The following is a 23,554-nucleotide window of genomic DNA, read 5'->3' on the forward strand; positions in this document are numbered from 1 at the left end:
TTAAATAATGTTTTGTTAATTGAACGCTAAAAGAATGTAGAATCTTAAAGTATGAAAACACGTCCAAAAAAAAAAAAAGATCATATTGTTCATTACTTTAAAGAATTTACACGCTGAATATTGGTTGTTACTATGCACATAGCTACACAAAGGAATATATATGTACTCTGTTCACTATGGGTATCGAAACCCCGCTGTTAGTAGTATACGTCCGTAGACATACTGGTAAGTGTGGTATATCGTACAATACCTTTTTATATGAGTTAGTTGTACTGAAGAATGTAAAATTATATTTCATACTAGCTCGAGCACCCTTCCCCTGAACGAAAGTTTATCTAAATTCATGATTAATGAAAGGTTATCAAAGAACATCAAAAGTTGCTTCCTTTCTATGGAATTGAAAAAAAACACGCAATATTGCCCATAAAAACTGCAAAAGGCAAAATGTCAAACCGCAAATTAGTAGGTATCCCTCCATGTACCCATCAAACCTTCATGCCAAATTTGATAAAGATCCATCAAGGGGTGGGGTGGGTGAAACAGTGGTAAAAAAAGCCTATAAAATCCCCAAAATGGAAAACTAGAAATTTGTACATTTCTCCCCATGGACCTAATGAATCTTCACACTAATTTTGGTGAATGGCTATCCACAACAAACAGTATAGTTATATAGACATACTACAGACAGCATTATTATATTTATATAGATAAACAAATTAACAGAAATGGATATAAGTTACTTGTCTTTCGCACTTAAGGTCTCGTCATTGTTATTTGTTAAATTTAATTAATCATTTGAAGGCGTAAAAGTAAATTAACGTTTCTTATGCTAGAAGATTAGACCAGTTTAAAATAAGAGAATAATTCGTTTGTAGTTGATGTAATATGCCAGTGCTCTGTTTTGTTTTTTCCCTGTTCTCTGTTGGCACACCATTGTGGACATCTTAACATCTTATTCAGGTGATTAAGCTACAAATAACCGTGTTTCGTGATTGTATTTCCAATATAAGAAAAGTTTAGAAGTCTTTCTTGTTTATTGTGTATAAATAAACTTCAACCTTCATACTTTTCAACTTTCCGAACATGTTGTCAAGCGTAAAGCTACACAAGGACTGTCTGTGCTGAACCCACCAAGGGTATGTTATGTTGAAGCTGGTAATCACACTGGCAGTATTCCTATCTGAATTTTTTTTAGCTCTGCTTGCTTTACCAAAGTCGCATTATTTAATACAATTGTGTTTTACGCAATAAATGAGCTATGTTTAGGAGAGTACTGTGTCTTCAACCTGGACAACAATTTGTGTGACACATATGATAGTCAGGTAGGTCAAAGACCCCTACGGTTCAATTACAGCCATCTATATCTGACCAGAGACTTTGTTTGTTTGTTTCTTGAATTTCGCGCAAAGCCACACGAGTGCTATCTGCACTAGAAGTCCCTAATTTAACAGTCAAAGACTAGAGGGGAGGCAACTAGTCATCACCACCCACTGCTAACTTTTAGGCTAGTGTTTCACCAAGGAATAGTGAGAGTGATTGTACATTATAACGCACGCACAGCTGAAAGAGTGAGCATGGGGATGGGGATTCAAGCCCATGACTCTTGAATTGCGAGTCGAACGCCTTAACCACCTGGTCATACCAGGCCCCTGAGCAGAGAGAAGTAATAAATCAGCATTTCCAGCCGCCTTCGCGATTATTCTTAACTAAATAGTGAAGTTACCCATAACACTTAAAACGCACCCGCCGATAAAATTGCAGAGCGTGTTCAATGGCGCATCGCGACTCCTACCTTGGATCTTTCGATATGCAACTCGACACTTTAGCACAACTTTATTGCATGTTTAGAAAACAATATCATTAGGCTTATTATGTTATTAAAACGCGCTGTCGGCAGTGGACACAGCAGACATAGTGATGTTGAAGACATAAAATATTAATACAAATATATATATTAGGTTGAGGAATAATTCGTGAGCGTTTTTAAATAATTTCATTCAAGCATTACATACAAGACTATACAATACTTCAATGCATGAACACATTACACCCAAAACATTTATTATGATACTTTATTTCATGTAATACCTAGGTATATAGTATGCATTGTTTTAAACGAAATTGCAAGAAATTAAATGCGAAAAGCAGATGGTGTCGAAAATGCTCGATTTTGTCCACTTGACATTCCATTTAATGAGCTGAAAATGAAAGAAAAATTAAAGACATATGAAAATCAAATACACCATCTATTAGAGCAAAAAATTATCTACCAAATGACATGAAATATTTTGCAAAAGCGTTTCATTTATGAATATTTTTTTAACTTGAAAAAACGCTCACGAATTATTCCTCAACCCAATATGTTTAGCATTAGAACACCAGTTTTAAATATGTATATATGCATAGCTTTATGACATTAGTTCTAAATATATATATGTATAGCTTTAGGACACCAGTTTTAAATATATATATATATGTATAGCTTTAGGACACCAGTTTTAAATATATATATATATATGTATAGGTTTAGGACACCAGTTTTAAATATATATATATATATAGCTTTATGACACCAGTCTTAAATATACATATGTATAGCTTTAGGACACCAGTTTTAAATATATATATATATATGTATAGCTTTAGGACGCCAGTTTTAAATATATATATATGTATAGCTTTAGGACGCCAGTTTTAAATATATATATATGTATAGCTTTAGGACACCAGTTTTAAATATATATATATGTATAGCTCTAGGACGCCAGTTTTAAATACACTAAAAGTTTTAAACAAACAAATATACTTGTTAACTGATTTCTAGAAAACTGTGGTTGAGACGAGCCTCACTGGAAAACATAAAGAGCGAGTCAGTTGCACCGCTAAGGCGTAACCTAAAGATAAAATTAGGCATAACAAGCCACTACCCTGTCTCACCCCGATCTTTCTCTTAAACTAAACAATTAACTTTATATATTTTTTTCTTTAAACGTTTCATTCAAGTGGCGCTAACTGAAAGTGAGTGTCTGTTTGTATCATCACGAAACTAACAGCAAAAACTTTGCATGCGCCATCTATAGTTCAGTCATCTCACAAATCAACCCACAACCACGAAATGCATTTTTAAAAGTCTAATTACCTTAAATTACCAACGTTATAAATGAAGTTTCTCCATCAATTGAAATGACTTTAAGGTATTATTGTAACAGTTTCTCTTGTTGGGCGGGCTCTTCTGGTTTATTCAGAAAAGAAATAATACAAAGTTTAGTAAACTTAATAACCACGAAGTTGTTTTATTTCTTTTACTACGCGTTGTACGTAACTCGGGACCAGAATAATAATCTTTAAAATCCACATGTAATATTGACATGTTGGAGGATCCCCTTTCCAGAATGATTCAAAATTGAGGCTCCCTTCTCTGGAGTATAAAGTTCCCACGCAGTTGTGTGGGTTGTGCTCTCTCTAAATCCAGCAATAAGGTAACTAAGTATAGGGTTAGTTTCACAAATAAATAACATCTCAGGAAAAATTTCACTTATTTGCTACGTTTATTGTACAAACTGTATTTTACGAATCTCTTTAATTTGTTGAAAATTCAAACTTTACAGAGCTGAAGTAACTGACGTTTTTACTCGATAATCAACCAACCATTATAAAATGCTCAATAAGTAATTAAAAATTCCCCTTAGTCTCGTCAAACTCGCCTTTTATATCAATCAAATGATGTTCTAATACTAAAACACACACAAAACTTCGAAACTTTAAGCCACGCGCTTAACACACGATACGTATACTCCCTCTGGTGAATAATGGTAGAATTGTCTAAATTTAAAAAGAAATTCATATAATACCACAATATTCTCTATTCAATTCTGTGTTTCATAAGACATTAGTATTAAGGTTGTTATATTATTTAAAACTATTTGGAGTACACGTCATCTGTTTACTTTCCATTATAAGGAATATAAGAATCAGCAAAAATCAATAAACTACGTTCCTACAACTCAGTTAATTCACCTTATTTCAAACTATCTGGGAAGTTATGTAAATACAAAATTAATGAAAGGTTATCACAGGACAAGAAAGGTTGCTTTCCTTATATGGAACTGTGAAAAAACCCACAAACAAATAAAATAACAACTCCCATGAAAACTGTAGAGTATAAAACGTAAAAGCGCAATTTTTCATGCATCTCCAGATGGACCTAACAAACTTTCATGCCAAATTTGATGAAGACCCGTTAACAGGGAGCGAATTAGTGGTAAAACAACGCCCATACAAAACGTAAAATTTAGAACTGAAAATTTGTATGTACCTCTACATGGACCTAATGAATCTCAATATGAATTTTAATAAAGATCCATCCACACTCAGCGAAGTAGTTACACGGATATGCAACAGACAGTACTATTATAATCATACAGATACGTCGCCAGTAATAGATATGACAAATATAGTGTGGAAACCCCTAAGGGGCAGAATACATAAATAATATACTGTTAAAATATAATAAACTAATACTAACGTCCTATAACAAACATACTTGGCCCGGCATGGCCAAGCGTGCGACTCGTAATCTCAGGGTCGCGGGTTCGCATCCCTGTCGCGCCAAACATGCTCGCCCTTTCAGCCGTGGGGGCGTTATAATGTGACGGTCAATCCCACTATTCGTTGATAAAAGAGTAGCCCAATAGTTGGCGGTGGGTGGTGATGACTAGCTGCCTTCCCTCTAGTCTTACACTGCTAAATTAGGGACGGCTAGCACAGATAGCCCTCGAGTAGCTTTGTGCGAAATTCAAACAAACAAATATACTTACATACAATGACGTTTCGCTAGCTTAAAACAGGCGATCAACTTTTAGAGCTTGACACACTATTGGAAAATTTTTATTTTTGTGGCTGGCCATGTTAAATGGAAACCTAAATAGCGATCCAAAAGATTTAAAGTAAGAAATAAGTCATTTAGAATTACTCAACATACTATAAGACTATATTCATAAGAAAAAGTCCTAAATTATTATTTTGTACAGGAAGTCCTTTCTTAGAAGTCATTTCACATGTTATTGACAGAAGAGGTTGTTTACAGCTGTTGACCTTTGCCATTTTAGACTCAGGCCCTTCATAGGTATTTCCCTTAAAGAGTTCGTTTCTTTGGCTCACCAATAAATAAATACCCTTGTTACACAATGCCATATTGTTTTCATAAAGAATGAATTGTTTCTAAAAGTTATTGTTGATACTTTTAATCTTAAATTATTCAACGTGAACTTCACAAACAACGACAAGCTGTAGCGATTACATAGATATGTCATAGACTTCTTTTCAATTTCACCAAAGGCAAAATTGAAAGGACAATATTCTGTGACGTAGAGGCCTAATGTTTTATTTGATTGGCCGCACATTGCTGTGGACTGCAGTTTCACCTATTAAAATCTCATCAGCACAACTTAGATTGGAAAATCAAAGAAATACGCTTAGGCCTCTTATAATGGTGATTTGTATACCATGTCAGGTATTAGACACTACTCAAATATTTAAATTATTTTAAATTGCTTTTCTGGTGATAGAAAAGGACTTAAACACACCATTAATGGTAAGCTGTGAACAGGCAGAACTATAGTTTAAATGAACTAAAAGAAGATTGACTACATTATGAAGGACTATATTTATAAGTGTAGTGTGGCTCTACATGAGACATACTCGAGGCTTATAACTCTTTCACCTTTTACACTTGTAACTTTGTCATCATACGATAAACATAATAAATATACCGAAACTGTTGGTTTGTTAGCTAAGTATGACAATGAACCCGTACAAAATAAACATCGTCTTCCACATTTTATACAGCCACTTAGACTCTGCTTAAATAGCATAGAGTAATAAACAATGTTAAAACATTCATATCATTGAATAAGCTTTCAGTTTTTAATATATTACACGTACATCAATACGCATTCGTTGAAATGATTCAATACGGGCTGGCCTGGCATGGTGGTTAAGGAAGTAGACTTGCAATTTGAGGGTCGTGGGCTCTAATCCCGCTCTTGGACATGCTCAATCTATCAGCCCTGAAGGTGTTATAATGTGATGATCAATCCCACTGTTCGTTGGTAAGGCGTAGCTACCTCCCTCTTGTCTATAACTTTAAAATTAGGAGCGGTTAGCGAAGATAGTCGTCGAATAGCTTTGCAGAAAGTTCAAAACAAACAAATTCATGTTTCAGTTAATGAATATGTGTGATTATTTATTATATTTATATTACACCTGAAACGTTTCATAGTTTAACGTTTTGTTAAAGGAACATATCTTTAAATGTATTTAGATCCAAAAAGAGTTGTATTTTAAACTCTGTTTTATACTTTAATTCAGACATTTTGTATTGTTCGTTAGAAGTCGTGTTTGATTATGTGTCGCGCCTATGAATTTCCCGAGTGTCTAAATTTGACGTGACTTTTCTAATATTTTTTGACATTTGGAGAAAAACATACAGTACAAATAAAGAAAGCAAAGTTTCAAAAATGAAGCAAATACAGAGATGACTAATATCAATCCTTCAACAACAATACAAACAAGGGTGTTACATTTGCAACACCCCTACATAACAGCACAGGCACACTGTGTAGTAGAATATTAATAGAGACAAGTAGAATAAATCAAACTAATTCGTGTATTTAGGTATTTTGTCGTGACTTGTAGAAACCTCAACGCATCTAGGCGCTTCCACAACCCAAGAATTGAGCTAATATGGGCTCCTTGGGAACACATAATGTCCCAAAAGGCAGGAGAATGTGATAACATGTGCGATGCCTATTGCTGTCGATGTACAATATTGCCTAGAGTTAGGAAAAACGTCCGACTTGCTACTTTGCTATTGTAGAACATGTTATTAAGATAACTTCTGAGAGTACTGTAGCACACTTGTTCCACTTCAGCAAAAGTAATGGCTGTTTGACGCAATTCATCCTCTACTCTTCTCTTCGTTCTATTGATTTTGGGCGCCCTGGGCGTGCAGAAACTGTTGTAATCTGACGTAACTGAAACTACATTACCTCCCTACTCACTGTGGATAACAGTATCGACAAGTATCCTGGTAGTTTCTCGCTGATTTTGAACACCCTTTCATTGTTCAGCTACCCGACTTCGTGAAAATGTTTTTTTTTTTTTCTAGGAAGATTTCCTTTGCGATATGGTTGTTTGTTTTCTGTGGTCGTTTCAAGCTATAGTTGTGTGTGCCGAGGGTATTAGCATATGATATCATAAAGACCGTTGATGTTTACTATTGGGGTGCTTATTGGTAACTTGTGTATTACAATCAGTGTTAACGGAATATTTGATCAAGGGGAGGGAATTTTATGCTGTTTAATAATTTTGTCATTTCTGGAAGTAATAAAGGCTATTCGAATATTACGTTTATACTGTAGTCTGTCTGTCTGTTCATCCTTGTTGTAAAGCTTCTATGTTGTTAGAAGATTTATTTGACAAAAAGTATGAGCATTGCTTTTCATGTTTTATGTTTAGAAGCTGGTGTTACAGTATTTAATATTTGTTTTTGTTCATCTCACAGCGATTCCGACACGGACACCATAGAGGTCATCACAGTTTCTTCAGTCCACAAAATATCAGCGTGGGCCTTGATACTCCTGCTGAAGAATCAGGGCCATGGGGCCCATGGTCCGAGAGTAGCCAGTGCTCTCGGAGTTGTGGGGGTGGGGTCGCCTTTCAGCTCAGAAGTTGCACAGACCTGAGGTAAATCAATAAAAATGTGAAACATATTATTGAAAAAATAATAATTTGAAACTAATATATGACAGGAGAGCAACTCCACGTAAACAAACATAATATAGCTTAAGCCCACATTACAACTACTTTGTTACTGTTATGCGTTGTCACATTACGTAACAGAAATGTTTGAGGTTTAACTTAAAGTTTTCAAGATATAGAGTCTATGCAGTTAGTGAGATTTATTTTACAGAAATTAAAAATATTGTCGTATGAAATCAACAAGACATGTGTATACATATATATACACATAATACAGAGCAGTAAGGTAGGAACGTGAAGTGTAGAGCAGTTGAATGCACGCGCATTTTTCTGTTCGTTTTTATCTTATCTTCGACTTTTTACAATTTTTGTTCTTCATTTTCGCGAATACATTTTCTCGAAAGCAATTAGCTCAAGTTAACTTGTTTTTATAACAATTCTGAAGTGTTTCCTTTTCCCAATATTTCGCTAGCTTGTGGCATTTAAGCCGTAAAAGTTAGATCAAAGACTAAACTTTATTAAAGTACGAACACGTTAAACCTGCCTTAATTTTAATGAAATATGAGCAGCTTAAACCTGCCTTGTTTGAAACTTCACTAAAGTCTCAACAGGTTACACCTGCCTTGTTTGAAACTTCACTAAAGTCTCAACAGGTTACACCTGCCTTGTTTGAAACTTCACTAAAGTCTCAACAGGTTACACCTGCCTTGTTTGAAACTTCACTAAAGTCTTAACAGGTTACACCTGCCTTGTTTGAAACTTCACTAAAGTATGAACAGGTTACACCTGCCTTGTTTGAAACTTCACTAAAGTCTCAACAGGTTACACCTGCCTTGTTTGAAACTTCACTAAAGTCTCAACAGGTTACACCTGCCTTGTTTGAAACTTTACTAAAGTATGAACAGGTTACACCTGCCTTGTTTGAAACTTCACTAAAGTCTCAACAGGTTACACCTGCCTTGTTTGAAAATTTGCTAAAGTATGAACAGGTTTAATCTGTTGTGTTTGAAACTTTACTAAAGTTCGAACAGGTCAAAACATCCATCCCATTAAAATGACCACGAATCTTTAGACAAAAGTGCTTCCCATTCTTTACATAGAAAAATTAATTGATTTAATTATTTATAAGTGATGAACGTCATTTGTAACCATGAATTTTTAAACCATGTCATGAACTTTCCCACCAGATTAAGGGGGCGTTTATGACTAACACAACCACGTGATGATCCAATATAAATATCTCGGTCTTTAGCGTTTAAGTCATTATTTAAACAAATATCTGTTATAAATAGTTTACTTGCCTACTACAGTCTCATTTTGAACCTACGACATATAATACTTTATTTCAATAAGCTTACACGAGAGGCAATAACATCAAGTATCTTAATATAATTTTATTCCCCAACTAACGGAATATCATTAACATAGTTAATTTAGTTAAAATGTTTAAGAGGAATAATTACATAAACCAACATCGAGCGATAACTGTAGAAGTAGGTCAACTTGGAGGGGACAGTATAGCATTTAATACCAATCTTGTCTACACAGTAATTTTATTGATACTAAGGTCAAAAGAGCGTCAGTTTTCTCACCACTATTATCTAAGCGTTTTGTATTCACTTGTTCTCTCCCACACTTCTGTGTGTTTATAAAGGAAAACACAATTTTTTGCCTCATATAATTTTCTCACACTTATCTAGAAGACGTGTAAACAGTAAGAAGTTTTGTTTTCGACGTTATTAAGATTTTGATCATACTTACTAAATGAGCTAATTTCAACTTCCACTCTCCTTACTGTCCAACACTCTGTCAAAAGGACACATAAACACGACTTCGTGGTTTTTCCAGCTATTGTTAGTGCCAAGAGAAACAGACTCTATCTTGTCATTAACCAGATGTTTGTAGTAGGTTAAATACTGAGTATACTATAGTCAGACAGTCTTCTTGGATCACATGGGCTTAACAGTATAAATCAATCGAACAACCTTATTGATTTTTGAAGGATTGAATAATGTACAGCAAACGAAAGCTTTTCGTGGATCTAACCTTATACAGTAATCACACATTTTTGTTGGATCTAATGATTTACATTACTCATGTATTTTTAACGGATCTAATAAATATGATAACCAGACATTCTCAGGCAATGATCAGAAATCTAAGAGTGTACGTTAACCAGGATCTTCTAGCTCACGCGACCCTAACAATTTTTTAATCAGCTGTTTTTACTCATTTAATAATATACACGAGCGAGAACGTTTAGTTTTGTTGGCTAGTTTAGTGTTCTTGAGCCAGAAGGAAGGTAACAAGTAAACTGTCCCACTGCATACTCTTAGATTACAATTGACTGACCGAATAATGGGATTTCACCATCAATGATACAATGTAGGCACTCTTTAGAATGGAGAGAGTTATGAGAAACAATATGCGAACCACGAACTCTCAGGTTCAGAATCTAGGTCGAGTACGCTAGCCATCAGGCCACACCCTGCTGAAGATCAGGGTTCCTTCTGGTCCACAACGTATTGTTTTTATATAAGAGGTTAATTTACAGTGCAGAATAACCTTCTTGTTCACAAACTTGTTACACAGAACTGAAAATAAAATATATATTCCATGTTTTTTACAACACAGAATGAACAATGGAAATAGATCCATAAGTTGTTTATTTTGTCAGTTTAATACTAACATCTTTAACTGTCGCATTTTCTGGACAAATGAGGACTCCACGTGATTACTGAAAAAAAAGTCTTACTTAGGTTAGTTTGCCAGATATGGGTGTACCCAATGTCATAGGTTTAGTCATAATCATAACCACTGCAAACAAAAACACAAAACTGTCCTGAGTGCTCATCGTTTCTTTAAAATCAGCTTTCTTTGTGCAGTTACTCGTGTGATTCATGCTCATATTAAAAATATTTATTCTGGTACGTGCCCTGAAACGGCAACGAGACGTTGCGTCTCAAACAAGAATTGAAATAGGTTGCAGACATATTGTATTACAGTGTAAAATGTACGAAAGTATTTAATGGGAGTTCTCGGATATAATACACCAATACTGGTTGATTACACACGCCTCAGCGACAATACTAAGAATTTAAAAAAAGAAACGTCCAATAACAGAAATAAAATATATGAGGACCATGAATTATGATCTGCCATGAAATAACTGTTTCTTTTACTTCTTCCCATCAGTCTTACAACTGATCTTATTTAAATCTTTTTTTGTCCGTCAGGGCTACCGATTGTTTCCGACTAACCAACACACGTGTTCATGTCAAAAGGAGTAAAACTAGCACCTCCTATTAAATAAAAAACGGATTATACGACACCCTAGACATTAAATCTCTCTGCTAAGAGCATCAAAGTAAAAAAAAAAAAAAAACATAAGATTTTTCCTCGGTCAGGCGACCCTTCAAGGAAGCTAATCGCCTAGGTGATGTAAATGACTCACTCAGACGTAATCTCGGGGGGGGCGGAATGAATGCCGTGGACGGTCAATCTCGGCTCTATTCTGTGGTAGATGTTGGCGTCAGTATCAACCTAACCACGCGCAGTTAGTTCGCAGACTATTCATCATAGTCATCCTGATTGTTATATAGTGGGGCAGACAGCTCTGGAGGGCAGTGGCCGCTGATCTTTGGGGGGGGGGGAAACACTTAAATTCATGCCCTCGTGGATGTGCTATACTCTTCAGTTTTTTTTTCTTACATTTTGTGCCTCTTGTCAAGTACTTATGGAATGCAGATCGTCATTGATAATGAGCATCTTGCACGTGTTTAGTTTTGCTGAGTCAGAATATCCACGAATAATGTGTACCTAATAACTATGGTATCTTACCAACGTTTAGTTTCACATACGGTCACTGAATATCTACGAATCGTGTCCATTAAATAACTATTGTATCTTAGCAGTGTTTAGTTTCACGTAGCGATCACTGAGCTTACATATATGAATCATGTGCATCTGATAACGATTATAACTTACGAGTGTTTAGTTTCGTATAGTAGTCACTAGATACCTATGAATTATGTGAGTGTAATAAATATCTTATATTACATGTGTTTAGATGCACGTATATAGCAGGCCCTGAGTAATCTTAAATATATTTCGGCAAGTTTTGAAGGCTAAAGGGTGAATTATTTCTTTTTCGAAAAGAAAAAAAGTCTAACTAAACTGTTTATTGTGAAAGTTACTTTTGTCGCGTGAGAAGAGGTTGGCATTTTGAAAATTTAATTTAACATTTTGAGCTCTCCTGCACTGGGAACGTAAATGTATAAAGAGAAGTAATAGACATTACAGTCATGCTATCTTCATTTGGCGCTTTGATTTCATTAAGTTAGGTTTTCAAGTGATTATTGCATAAAAGTAAAACAAGCTACGCAAGTACGAAGACCTTGAGTAACTTAGAGTTTACCTTCCTTTTACAACTACCCCCCGGGGTACAGCGATATGTCTGCAGACCCACACTAATAGAAACCGAGTTTCGATACCCGTATTGGGCAGAGCACAGATAGGCCATTGTGTAGCTTTCTGTTTAATTCCAAACAAAACCTTTTACAATTTTCTTAACTTTCAGAATTCGGATTTCTATACATCAGCAAACTTTTGAAGTTTAAAACGTCATACAAAGAACGTTGTTTTTCGGTTCGTGACAAAACATGAGATGAAAAAAAAATGATGTTATCGTTCACTTGAAATCTTATACGTTCTATTTTACGATCATTTAAAAAAGAAAGATATTCTCTCGAAGATTCATGTATCACCCAAATCATTCTTTTATCCGTAGTGTATCGCATCCTGTTTCTCTCTGAAGTGTCACGTGAGAAATTCTCCGTTGTAACAGCTGTAGTTGTCACAAGGAAAAACCTTCTTTTCAGCGCCAAGTTCTGAACTCTAAAAGGGAATGGAAAGCCCAATATTACAGAGGATTACCTGATCACGTGTTTAAAAGCATTTTCCTTCCCCAGAGAATATATATATATATGTGTGCGTGTATTTTCCTATATTTTCTTACATTGCGTATTGCACAGTTTAACCACGTAAAGCCCATCAACAAAAATTGGTGTAGTTTTTTGTTTCCTTTTTCGTTTCTCTATGTATATTGACTGTGCACTGAATTAAAGTGATCACAAATGAACATCAGATTATATATACATGGGTTATGGTCATAAAGCTTTCACCTATATATATCTTCAACTTAAAACGAGGCCTGGCATGACGTTTAACTCGCAGTCTGGTGTTCGGGGACTCGAAACCCTTTTATCTGTAAATATTTATAATGTTTCGGTCAATCCCATTATTCGTCGGTAAAAAGTTGCCCAAAAGTTGACAGTTGGTGCTGCTGGTTAGTTACCTTCCCCATGGGTAACTAACCCTGGGATTTAGCATTGTAATTCCGTAGACTTACCGCTGTCTCACTGTAGGACTAGGAACTTGTACTGAACAAGTAAAATCTAGACTTTACTTTCTACTAAATAAAAACTAAAATAATCAGCATATTATAAAAATGTGATAATAACAATATGTTCACCTCTCACTTCTTAGACCTTTTTCGTCAGTTTTCAGTTACAGACGTAAATTATTTTGTTGGCCAAGTATTTGGAGAACAAAAGTAGGCCTAACATTGACTAGTTTGTGTGTACAAGCCTACACGATTTGAAAAATGAAAAATAAACTGTGAGACATACAGAATGGATAAGTTTATAACGATGGTTTTATAATACCTTCCATGGTATAAAATATCCCTAAATATACATGGAATCTGATTTTTAAATCCACATCACATAAAAATTCAGTCAATTATTTTTACTTTTGAGAGGAAGTGATAAAATATTAAATATGTCGTGCTTTTTTAATTTCATAACAGTTAAGTTGATTACAGGTTTAGCAAATTGTTCCATTACCACGAGAACACTGCGCACGAAATGTTCAAATAGTAATAAACAGCGAAGACATTTAAATTCTTTAAATTTTAACAAACATTCTCCAACATAAGTTTTCATATTTATTAATTTACTAAATAACTTAGGAACTGACTTTACTGTATTACAGAAATAACACTGGGTATTACAGAGGAATTCTGCCTTTGTTTAAATGTCTCTATTAAATCTTAGGTATCTCGTCTTTTATCTCCATTACTTTCCCATATGACGGAAATGTAATGCTTATTTAGCAAATTATCGTTTCGTTATTGTCATTTTCAAACTTAAAAGCATGTTTATATTAAACGCTTGCACTGTAATGAAATTGCTAGATATACATATATATATATATCTTGTGTGTATATTATATTTTGTGATACGTTTTTAGTATTTTTTACGTTATGTTTTTTCATTGATTCACGTACAATGAAATACTTTTTATCTACATAACCAGTGTGAAGGTAACTTCAGTAAAGTATTATGGTAAATCAACAGTAAACTATATGGAGTATAATTCAAAATTAGGGACTGAAACCCTGTGGCGGTCATAGTACAGATAACTTATTGTGCAAATTTGTTTTTGCAATATGCTTCTCACTGGTTCAGCGGTAGTTTGTAGACTTACAACGTTAAAAATTAGGTTTCGATACCCTCTGTGGACAGTATACAAAAATCCACTGTGTAGCTTTGTAAAGTATCAAACAGCATATTTTAACCTAGTGATTTGTTTCTCCGGTATGCTTTTTAAGTTGCCCTTATTGGTTCAGCAGTAAGTCTGTAGGTTTCGATAAACGTGATGAGCAGAACCCAGATAGCCTCTTGTGTAGTTTTGCGTTTAACAGCAGTCACAATAAAACTTATATTTGTATGCTGTTCATTTTAAAATAGCTTCAGGTAATTTCATCACGAGAACTAACTATGATGTGTGTATATATATAAATGATGTCATTTACCTTGTCCAGTCTACGTTACAACCGTATGTATACTGTGAATGAACGGAGGTGAATGTAAATATTTATAAAATAATGATATAGAATCAAAGAAACTGAACAGAAAAACCTATTTTTTTCTTCCTCACAGTATCACAGGCACTCACTCTTGTGTGGGACCGTCAAAAAGATATTTTAGCTGCAATATACAGGTAAGTGATATTATACAATGCTGGAGACAAGGCCTTGTTGAAGATTTTCACTAAAGTGTCTTTCTGTTTGGGGGTGGTGATTTTATATATTTGGGTTTGTGTAGACAAATGATTAAATTAATATATTATATCCATTCATTGCTCTAGATATAATTCAGAGCATCCACCCAAATCGGCAACATAACTATTATCATTGTATATATAAAGAAAACGAAGACAAAGGAAACCTATTTTTATTATTTTGTTTTATTACTTGAGTTAATCAATACAACACTTCTGCAGCCACAGTAACTGTCCAAACTATACTTTAGGCATATGCCGTTTATCATCAGTTAATATATTTCTAGGTCACATATGATACTGACCTAGATCTAGCAACAAGCAAAATATTAAAATGGCAGTAGCTCATTGACAGATAAAAAGGCACTTTTCAAGCATAGTAAGACAAACCTTTTTGTTTGTGTGTGGAAGGGGAGATGTTAGAGGAATACTATATATATTTATATGAAGACTACGGGTTGCTTCTGGTGCACAAAGAGAAAATGGCGGCAAGAAGCAAACAAATCCTCTTTTAGTACCATTCAGTTAGTCTCATAACCACTCTGAAAGTTTAGAACTAGAAAGTGAATTCTTGTGTATTAACATTTAACAGGATATCAAAGTTGTTGTTTTTACCCTGTAAAGATCTACAAGTCTCTGTGTTCCACTGATGTTAAAGTTGAAATATTTCTTTCCACCTAATAACTTGCAGCAAGGAAAACGTAAAATCAGGGGAGTCTTTCAGTAGTTATTGACAATTCTTTATGACTTGAGTCCACCCAGCCACAACCTATCTTCAGGTCTTCCTTCTATTGTTTCATTGTAGCCATTATATTTTATTGACAATAAAGTTATTTGTGCATACTTATATTATAATTTCTTCTTTAATGTAAAATGTATGTGTATGTATTACCTCACAAATTGAAAATAAGTTAAAGCGTCATAACAGATGAAACGTTTCTCAGACTCGCACCTCTCAACTACAGAGACAACATAGTTATTTGAAACAAACAACACATATATTGTAGTTAATAATAAGAAATATCATGAATTAGTTACTGAAAATGCCCCACGTATATATAGTCAGCAAAACTAAATAATAGTCATGTGTTATGTACAGTTTAAAAATGCACGTGAAGTTGAATGAAAATATCCTGAATCACACTGACCTCTAAGAAGACTAGATAGATGTATGACGCTGAATATAAAAAAGATCGAATTACAGATAGAAAAAAACACAAAAAACAGATAGGTTAACAATGCTGCATTTTCTCAATTTTAAGGAAGTTTACCATGTTGTGAGCCAAAAAAATGCACATGCATTGTTTCATATGGGAAACACAACTGAAAGCATCTATGTAACAAACCGAGTGGAAACAACAAATGCTAAAAATTCGTTATTTTGTAAGGTTTCAACAGTCCAGTGATACCTAAAGTAGCAGACTTCTGGAAGAACAATGATACATTGGATATTACATATCCAGCAGTCTGGTGATACACAGGTAATAACATTACAGAAGTCCAATGATACATCAAGTAGTAACATTAAGAAGTCTAGTAATAAATTAGGTAGTAAACTTCTAGAAGTCCAGTTATACATTAGGTAGTCAACTTCTAGAAGTTCAGTGATAATTAGGTTGTAAACTTCTAAAAGTCCAATGATACATTCAGTAATAAACATTACGAAGTCTAGTGATAAATAAAGAGAAAAAAATATTTTAATAAGTTTGCTATACACACACAAGCACACAAAATATTTTGAACGTTTTGTAACTTATATCTGATTGACAATTGTGTCTTTCTGAATCACCTCGCTCAGTAGTACGTTTGAAGGCTAAAAATCGAATTTTGATTTCAGAGGGAAAATTGCCCAAACGTTAATGCTAGAAAGAAAAAAGGACAGTGAAAAGAAAGATGAATGTTGTGAAGCACAAACGTGCTCTGCTCACCACCGGTATCGAAACCCGGGTTCTTATGTTATAAGTCCGCAGACACACCACTGTGTCAATGGGGGTGGGGTGGGGAAATAGAAGGAGGAAGGAGTCCATAGAGTACCTGACTCTCCTATAGGTCATATATCTGTAAACTTTGACCCAATCACATGGGTTGTGATACACATGGTGGACGCAGCACAAATAACTTATTTTATAGTTTAGCGTTTAACAACAAAATAAAGAAACCCGATAACCAAAAGTGTTCGCAACCAGTAACATCTGTTGTCTTTTGTTGTGTCAATATCTATTTTCATAAATCGAGCGCTAGTTTTCTACTTGCTTCGATTGCTTTTTCTAAAAAAATATATATAATGGCAATTTTTGCTTGTAAGGAAAAATGCTATCATATTATTTAGAGTTGTAATGCGTGTTTTAAGATTAAAAAGCTTGAACGCCATCTGCAGAGAAACGCGGAGTCTGTGAACTCGTTAAGGGATCTGATCGAATTTACAAGATATCCTCTTATTATGTTTCACTCATGGCATTTCGTACCCCCTCCCTCCCGTTTTAGACTAATTTCCAGTTACTATTACCTAAGAGAATTTGAAACCGGTACCCAAGTATTATATAGCAGGATTTAGACAGATCCCTCTGGCGGAAGTAGTGTAAGTTAGTCTTGACAAACAATCAATCACGTACTGACGTGTGGGAGAGGCAGGAAGCAATTATGTTAAGAGTAAATTGTACTTCCAAGAACCTATTCGCTGATGTTCTTTTTAAACTTGTCTCTCAAGTGTTAATAATAACAGAAATTCTGGTAAACCAGAGGAATCAAAATATATTATCCACAAGAGCCCATTTAGACACAGACCGAACTAAAATCAAAACCTTTTAAGCAGATGGTTTTTAACATTGTCACATTAACTCTCTAATTTATGTGTTTATTAAGAAAATTGTTAAGGGAAAAATTTCTCTCCTTCAACACCAGAGTATTCGAAATTCGTAAGTTATGCGAAAAATGTTCCTTACTTTCCAAATGAAAACATTTTTCCTCTTACCTATGTGTAAGTAGCCATATACTTATTGTAGGCCAATCCCTTGAATATCTCTTCCCTTATTTTATTGGATAAATACAGTGAAACCCCTCTAAGCAGCCACCCCTCAGATTCGGTCAATCCTTTAAAGTGGTCATTCAATCACAGTCCGTTTTTTTGTTTACATAATCCCTAATTATGTACAGTGGAACCCCTCTAATCAGGCCAGTTTGTCTCAGTCCCGAAGGTGGCTGCTTTAGAGGGGTTCCACTGTACTTAACTTGCGAGTACTGTAACTTCTCCAAATTGGAAATATTCAGTCACAAAACACAAGGAATAAAAGGGACAGTTTTCTTCTCTCAGAAATACTTGTTGAATTTCGAACAGTGTTAACTACATAGAGGTTATCTGCGCTAGTCGTCTCTAATTTTGAAGTGATAGACGAAAGGGAAGGTAGTTAGTTAACGCCATCCACTGCCAATTCTTGGGCTAATTCTTGTTAAACCGAATAGTGGGATTTGACCGCCACTCTTATAACGCACTCACAGTCCAAAAGTCTGGAGTGCGATATTTTATTGTAATTATTATTATTGGTGTAACAGGATACACACGACGGAACTTAACCGTGCGGTAGAGTAATGACTGGGACACGCTCGGTCAATTTTCCCAATTGACAGAACAATTTACAACAAGTCGAGATATAATTTACTTCCTAACCAGAATTTGCTCCAAGGTGACATGGATTACTATGCTTATTTCAGTTCTGATGTAAACCCACCATCCATACTCCATAGGTAGTTTTAATATTAGGTAGTAAGCTTTTATTAGACTCCGTGATGACAAGAAAACCCACTTGTAGAGAAAAAATATATATGAAAAACGGCTGGTAATGGTTGAAAAAACTCTACACAAAAATTTTACTTTTATTAGACTAGTCTAGCTAGTATTAGACTCATAACAGACTAAATATGATTCAGACCCCACATTTTCACCCTCGTTCTTCGAAAGTATCGCAGTTAATATATGTATGTGTGCGCGTGTAAGTCATGTTTCCGCAAGTGTATTTCGAAAACTAACAGACCAATGTACACGAAAATTGTACACAAATAGGAAATCACCAAGGGACATTCCTCATCAATTTTTTCTGGATCCAACTCCTGATCCGGACTCTGGATCACTTTGAGGCTTTTTTTTTTTTTTAATATAGTGGGGAGAAATGAGGCATTTTCGCGGTTTATACCCATGCAAATTTTGATTGGATTTGTACCAAGGTTCATGGGCACATTAAAGTTGAGACTCTTCATCACATTAGAGAAAATAACCCGTATAATTAATCATTCTGGATATGAGAAGGATTTTTCGTGTTTTTGAAAATGAAATTTTACGTTCTCCAATATAATCGCGCCTCCAGTGACACAGTGGTATTTCTGCGGACTTACACTGCTAGAAATCGGGTTTCGATATTCATGATAGGTAGAGCACAGAGCGTTTTGTGAGGCTTTTTGTTTGATAGCAAACAACAACCAGTATAAAAAACGCCATTTCGAAAAAAGCGGCGGGACTAGAGTATGCAATTTCTCTGATTGCTTCAGGTTCAGTTGATATTGAGCCCTGTATATATATATATATATACACACACACCAGGGAATAAACTTTTACCGATACTATGATTATTACCAAACAGGCAGTCATCGAGTCTAAGTACAGTTTACATAATATAATGCCGTAAGAAACAAAACTCAGAGTTAAAGTTAGTAATAATTCCTAAAACACGGAAAGTAAAAGATCGATCCAAGGTTAAATAAATATGTAAAAACGGCTCGTTTGGGTTGAGAAAATTTTTTACGTAGAGGAGCGAACAACCCAAACGAGCCGTTTTTACATATATATTTTTCTCTACAAGTGGGTTTTCTCGACATCACCGATATAAGGTCAATTCATGCCACTTGATAAATCTGAGCGTCGTAAGAGACAGTAAAATATATATCAAAATTTTGCTATGTATGTTAGGCCTAACGGACTGACTACATAACCGTAACATTAGTAAGCCTCACTATAAAATAAAAGTACTAGAACAAAACAGTAAAACTGCAAGGTAGGAAGGACAAATAAAGTTAGTTTTCTGTAGTTAGTGTATTTATGTTTCAGAGCGTTCGTAAGTCACTTGCATCTACTTCCAAAGGTCGCCGCTAACGGGCCAGGGTACCCTTGTTATAGTGAGTTTAAGTGTATTTAACTAACCCTAACATTCTGGGTAATGACAGAAGTTTTCAACTACTTTGACTTTGGCTACAATAGCCCTAAGAACATATTAGTTTGGTTTTTACAAGAAAAGTAGTAAAAGAAATTTTTCCATTACCTGTTCTAGTAATTAGCTTCTAGGCTTTCTGTGTGTGTGTCGTTAAAATGACATCCATTCAGAGATAAGATTTGGCCTTTGAACTCAAGATCCGTGTACTTTGTTCTTCAGAAATCTAGAAGCCTGAAGCAGTCCTTCCTCGTTACCTTGACTCTGTAGGCCTAAATCTCAGCTACAGTACGTTATACTCGACGTACTTCTTTATACGTGTCAAGCAACAGATAGCACTTCGAAAAATTTGAAGATTAGTTTTTAAGGTTGCTAAATTGTTTACTGAAACAGAAACTTATGTTTCAGACGAATAAAAGTTTTAATGCTGTTTACCAAGGACTCTCCGGACATTAAAATTAAAAAGTAATCGCTAACATATTAAGGTAGCCAAGCTATTCTGAAAAAAAAAAAATCACCTGTTACTTAGGCTGCGGCCCGCCATGGCCAAGCGCGTAAGGCATGCGACTCGTAATCCGAAATTGTTTGTTTGTTTTGGAATTTCGCACAAAGCTACTCGAGGGCTATCTGTGCTAGCCGTCCCTAATTTAGCAGTGTAAGACTAGAGGGAAGGCAGCTAGTCATCACCACCCACCGCCAACTCTTGGGCTACTCTTTTAGCAACGAATAGTGGGATTGACCGTCACATTATACGCCCCCGCGTCGCGCTAAACATGCTCGCCCTCCCAGCCGTGGGGGCGTATAATGTGACGGTCAATCCCACTATTCGTTGCTAAAAGAGTAGCCCAAGAGTTGGCGGTGGGTGGTGATGACTAGCTGCCTTCCCTCTAGTCTTACACTGCTAAATTAGGGACGGCTAGCACAGATAGCCCTCGAGTAGCTTTGTGCGAAATTCCAAAACAAGCAAACAAACAAAACTTAGGCTGAACGAACAAACAAACTTACATTAGGATGTATCTTTGCGAAGAATGTTTAGAAATAATTAATTTTATCTTTTTGCTATTCTTTTTTGTCTTGCCGCTTTTCTGACGAAAAGTTTTCGTAAGTTAAATTTGTATTGTTTTATTTTCTTTCCAAAACGAGACTTATATCATTAATATTGCAAATTGTTGGCAACACAACTTAATACGATGAATAAGTTAGCAGAGTTCAAAGGTGCCACTGGGGGTGCTACCGTTATTAATTTATAAAAAGAAAATTCTGTCTCCCATGGTGAGGTGAGCTTATTATATCTTTTCAAACTAGAAATGGTATCATTAACTTTTATTCCATTAACTGACATTACCAGCACAAAGTAGTTCTTTACATTCTTGCTAGGAACATTGACGACTAAAAACATTTTATATTCATTTGGTTAAGTTCGTTGGACCATAGTTATTTTATATACACATATATATATTTACTTGTTATTTATGTTTTCCGTTGTTTTATTTCTTAATTTTGTCGCTAGATACGTGCAACTCGCTCTTTACTAATTAAATTTTGTTTTTAATAAAGTAAAAGTACACTTATCACATAAACAGAAATTGTATCTCATTATACGTGCTTCAGAAATTGCACGTAAAATGTTCCCTTAGATTATAAATAATACACTCATAAATTAGATCTGGATATTTTCTTTATAGGATTGTCCGGAAGGTTCTCGCAATTTTCGAGAGGAACAGTGTTCCAGTTTTAATTCCCTTCCATTTGAAAAGAAGTACTACACCTGGGTTCCGTATTTCAAAGGTAAGAATGTAGAGGCATATTAAATATAAAGCCCGACTGAAATGCACTTTTAACTGCTAAGATAAGTTTCTATTGGGCCCGGCATTGTCAGGTGCGTTGAGGCGTTCTACTCGTAACCTGAGGGTTGCGAGTTCGAATCCCCGTCGCATCAAATATGCTCGCCCTTTCAGCCATGGGGGCGTTATAATGTGACGGTCAATCCCACTATTCGTTGGTCAAAGAGCAGCCCAAGAGTTGGCGGTGGGTGGTAATGACTAGCTGCCTTCCCTCTAGTCTTGCACTGCTAAATTAGGGACGGCTAGTACGGATAGTCCTCGAGTAGCTTTGTGCGAAATTCCAAAACAAACAAACAAACAAACGTATTTTATTACATTTCAGAAGAAGCACTTTTAGCTTTGGTTTTCATGAACAATACTCTGATATTTATCCAGATTTAGATAAAATTTTAATATTCTAATATGATTTTTCGAGATTGCATTTATGTCGATATTTTATGTCAAAACTTTATTCTGACACACACAGACACAGACACACACAACAGAAATTTAATCAGAATTTTTGGATATTGAAGCTCTAAGAGTTAAAAAGAATGACTGAGAAACCACAAGATGTTACCTTGTTTTCCAGTTGGCTTGTAGCAGGAAAAGGTAATTGCTCGAGACCATGTGGAATAGGTGTGCAGTTTCGTGTTTATTTTCAGCAACTTACCATGAAAGGAGTTATCCTCGTTCCCGACGATAAATGTGAACATGTTGTGGGTGCTAAACCTAGTTATTTTCAACAATGCACTATTCGTTGATAAAAGAGTAGTCCAAAAGTTGGCGGTGGGTGGTGATGACCAGCTGTGTTCCCTCTAGTCTTACACTGCTAAATTAGGGACGGCTAGCGCAGCTGGTTCTAGCTTTGCACGAAATTCAAGACAAAACAAGTTCCTATTACATGTGTAGAAAGGAATAGAATATTTAGATATATTCAGTTTATTTATTTATTAAAACATTGCGTTTCAATCTGTCTTAAATATACTTTACGCACTTTATTAGTAATGATAATATAATAAATTGGTATTCTTTTCTCAAATTGTTCTATTTTTCACAGAATCTAGTCCATGCGAGCTGAACTGCAAACCAGTAGGAGAGCGATTTTATTACCGTTATGGAAGAAAGGTCATTGATGGCACCCCTTGCTTTAACGACGGATCACTGGATATATGTGTGGATGGATTATGTATGGTTAGTTGAAACTGAGTGATCAGTTTGTAATTGTATGGTAACCTATACTCATTTTCCTTCAATAATACCTTCTTTTTTTTTTCAGAAATTGTGAAATCTGAAGAAAAGCTATTCTATCACTAAAAACAAACAAATTAAATATAATTGTATTGTTTTATTACGTTTAAATCAGTTCTGAATAAAGGTTATTTTGACTTCACCTGTCTCATAAAATCTGAGCTAAAGAACAAATTTTCTGTAGCTACTATATCTCAGCGTTTCTATGGTTGCTGTGTCAAAACAACACGAAAGAGACGAAGGAATATCCATGGGCAGTCTTTCAAAGTCACTGAATATTGGTATCTTAAGCTCTAAAGAAAGGGAACTAGCCGACGTTCCTATAGTTACCATACCTCAATGGTCCCTGTTAAGAAGATAAACACAGTTTCTATAGTTACTGTATCTTACTATTAGAAA

At 35.1% G+C, this 23,554-nt stretch overlaps 1 pseudogene across 1 annotated transcript in view; it reads left to right on the top strand.

The window, feature by feature from the left end:
* Positions 1-23,554, top strand: part of LOC143226516 (papilin-like) — a 146,596-nt pseudogene that overhangs the window by 52,265 nt on the left and 70,777 nt on the right. Inside the window, exons 3-6 of the transcript XR_013014654.1 lie at positions 7,565-7,746; positions 14,766-14,826; positions 21,767-21,869; positions 22,965-23,098. The product of XR_013014654.1 is annotated as a papilin-like (transcript). The remainder of the gene's footprint in view (positions 1-7,564; positions 7,747-14,765; positions 14,827-21,766; positions 21,870-22,964; positions 23,099-23,554) is intronic.

Source organism: Tachypleus tridentatus, chromosome 9, assembly GCF_004210375.1.
Source record: "Tachypleus tridentatus isolate NWPU-2018 chromosome 9, ASM421037v1, whole genome shotgun sequence".
NCBI classification, from domain to species: domain Eukaryota; kingdom Metazoa; phylum Arthropoda; class Merostomata; order Xiphosura; family Limulidae; genus Tachypleus; species Tachypleus tridentatus.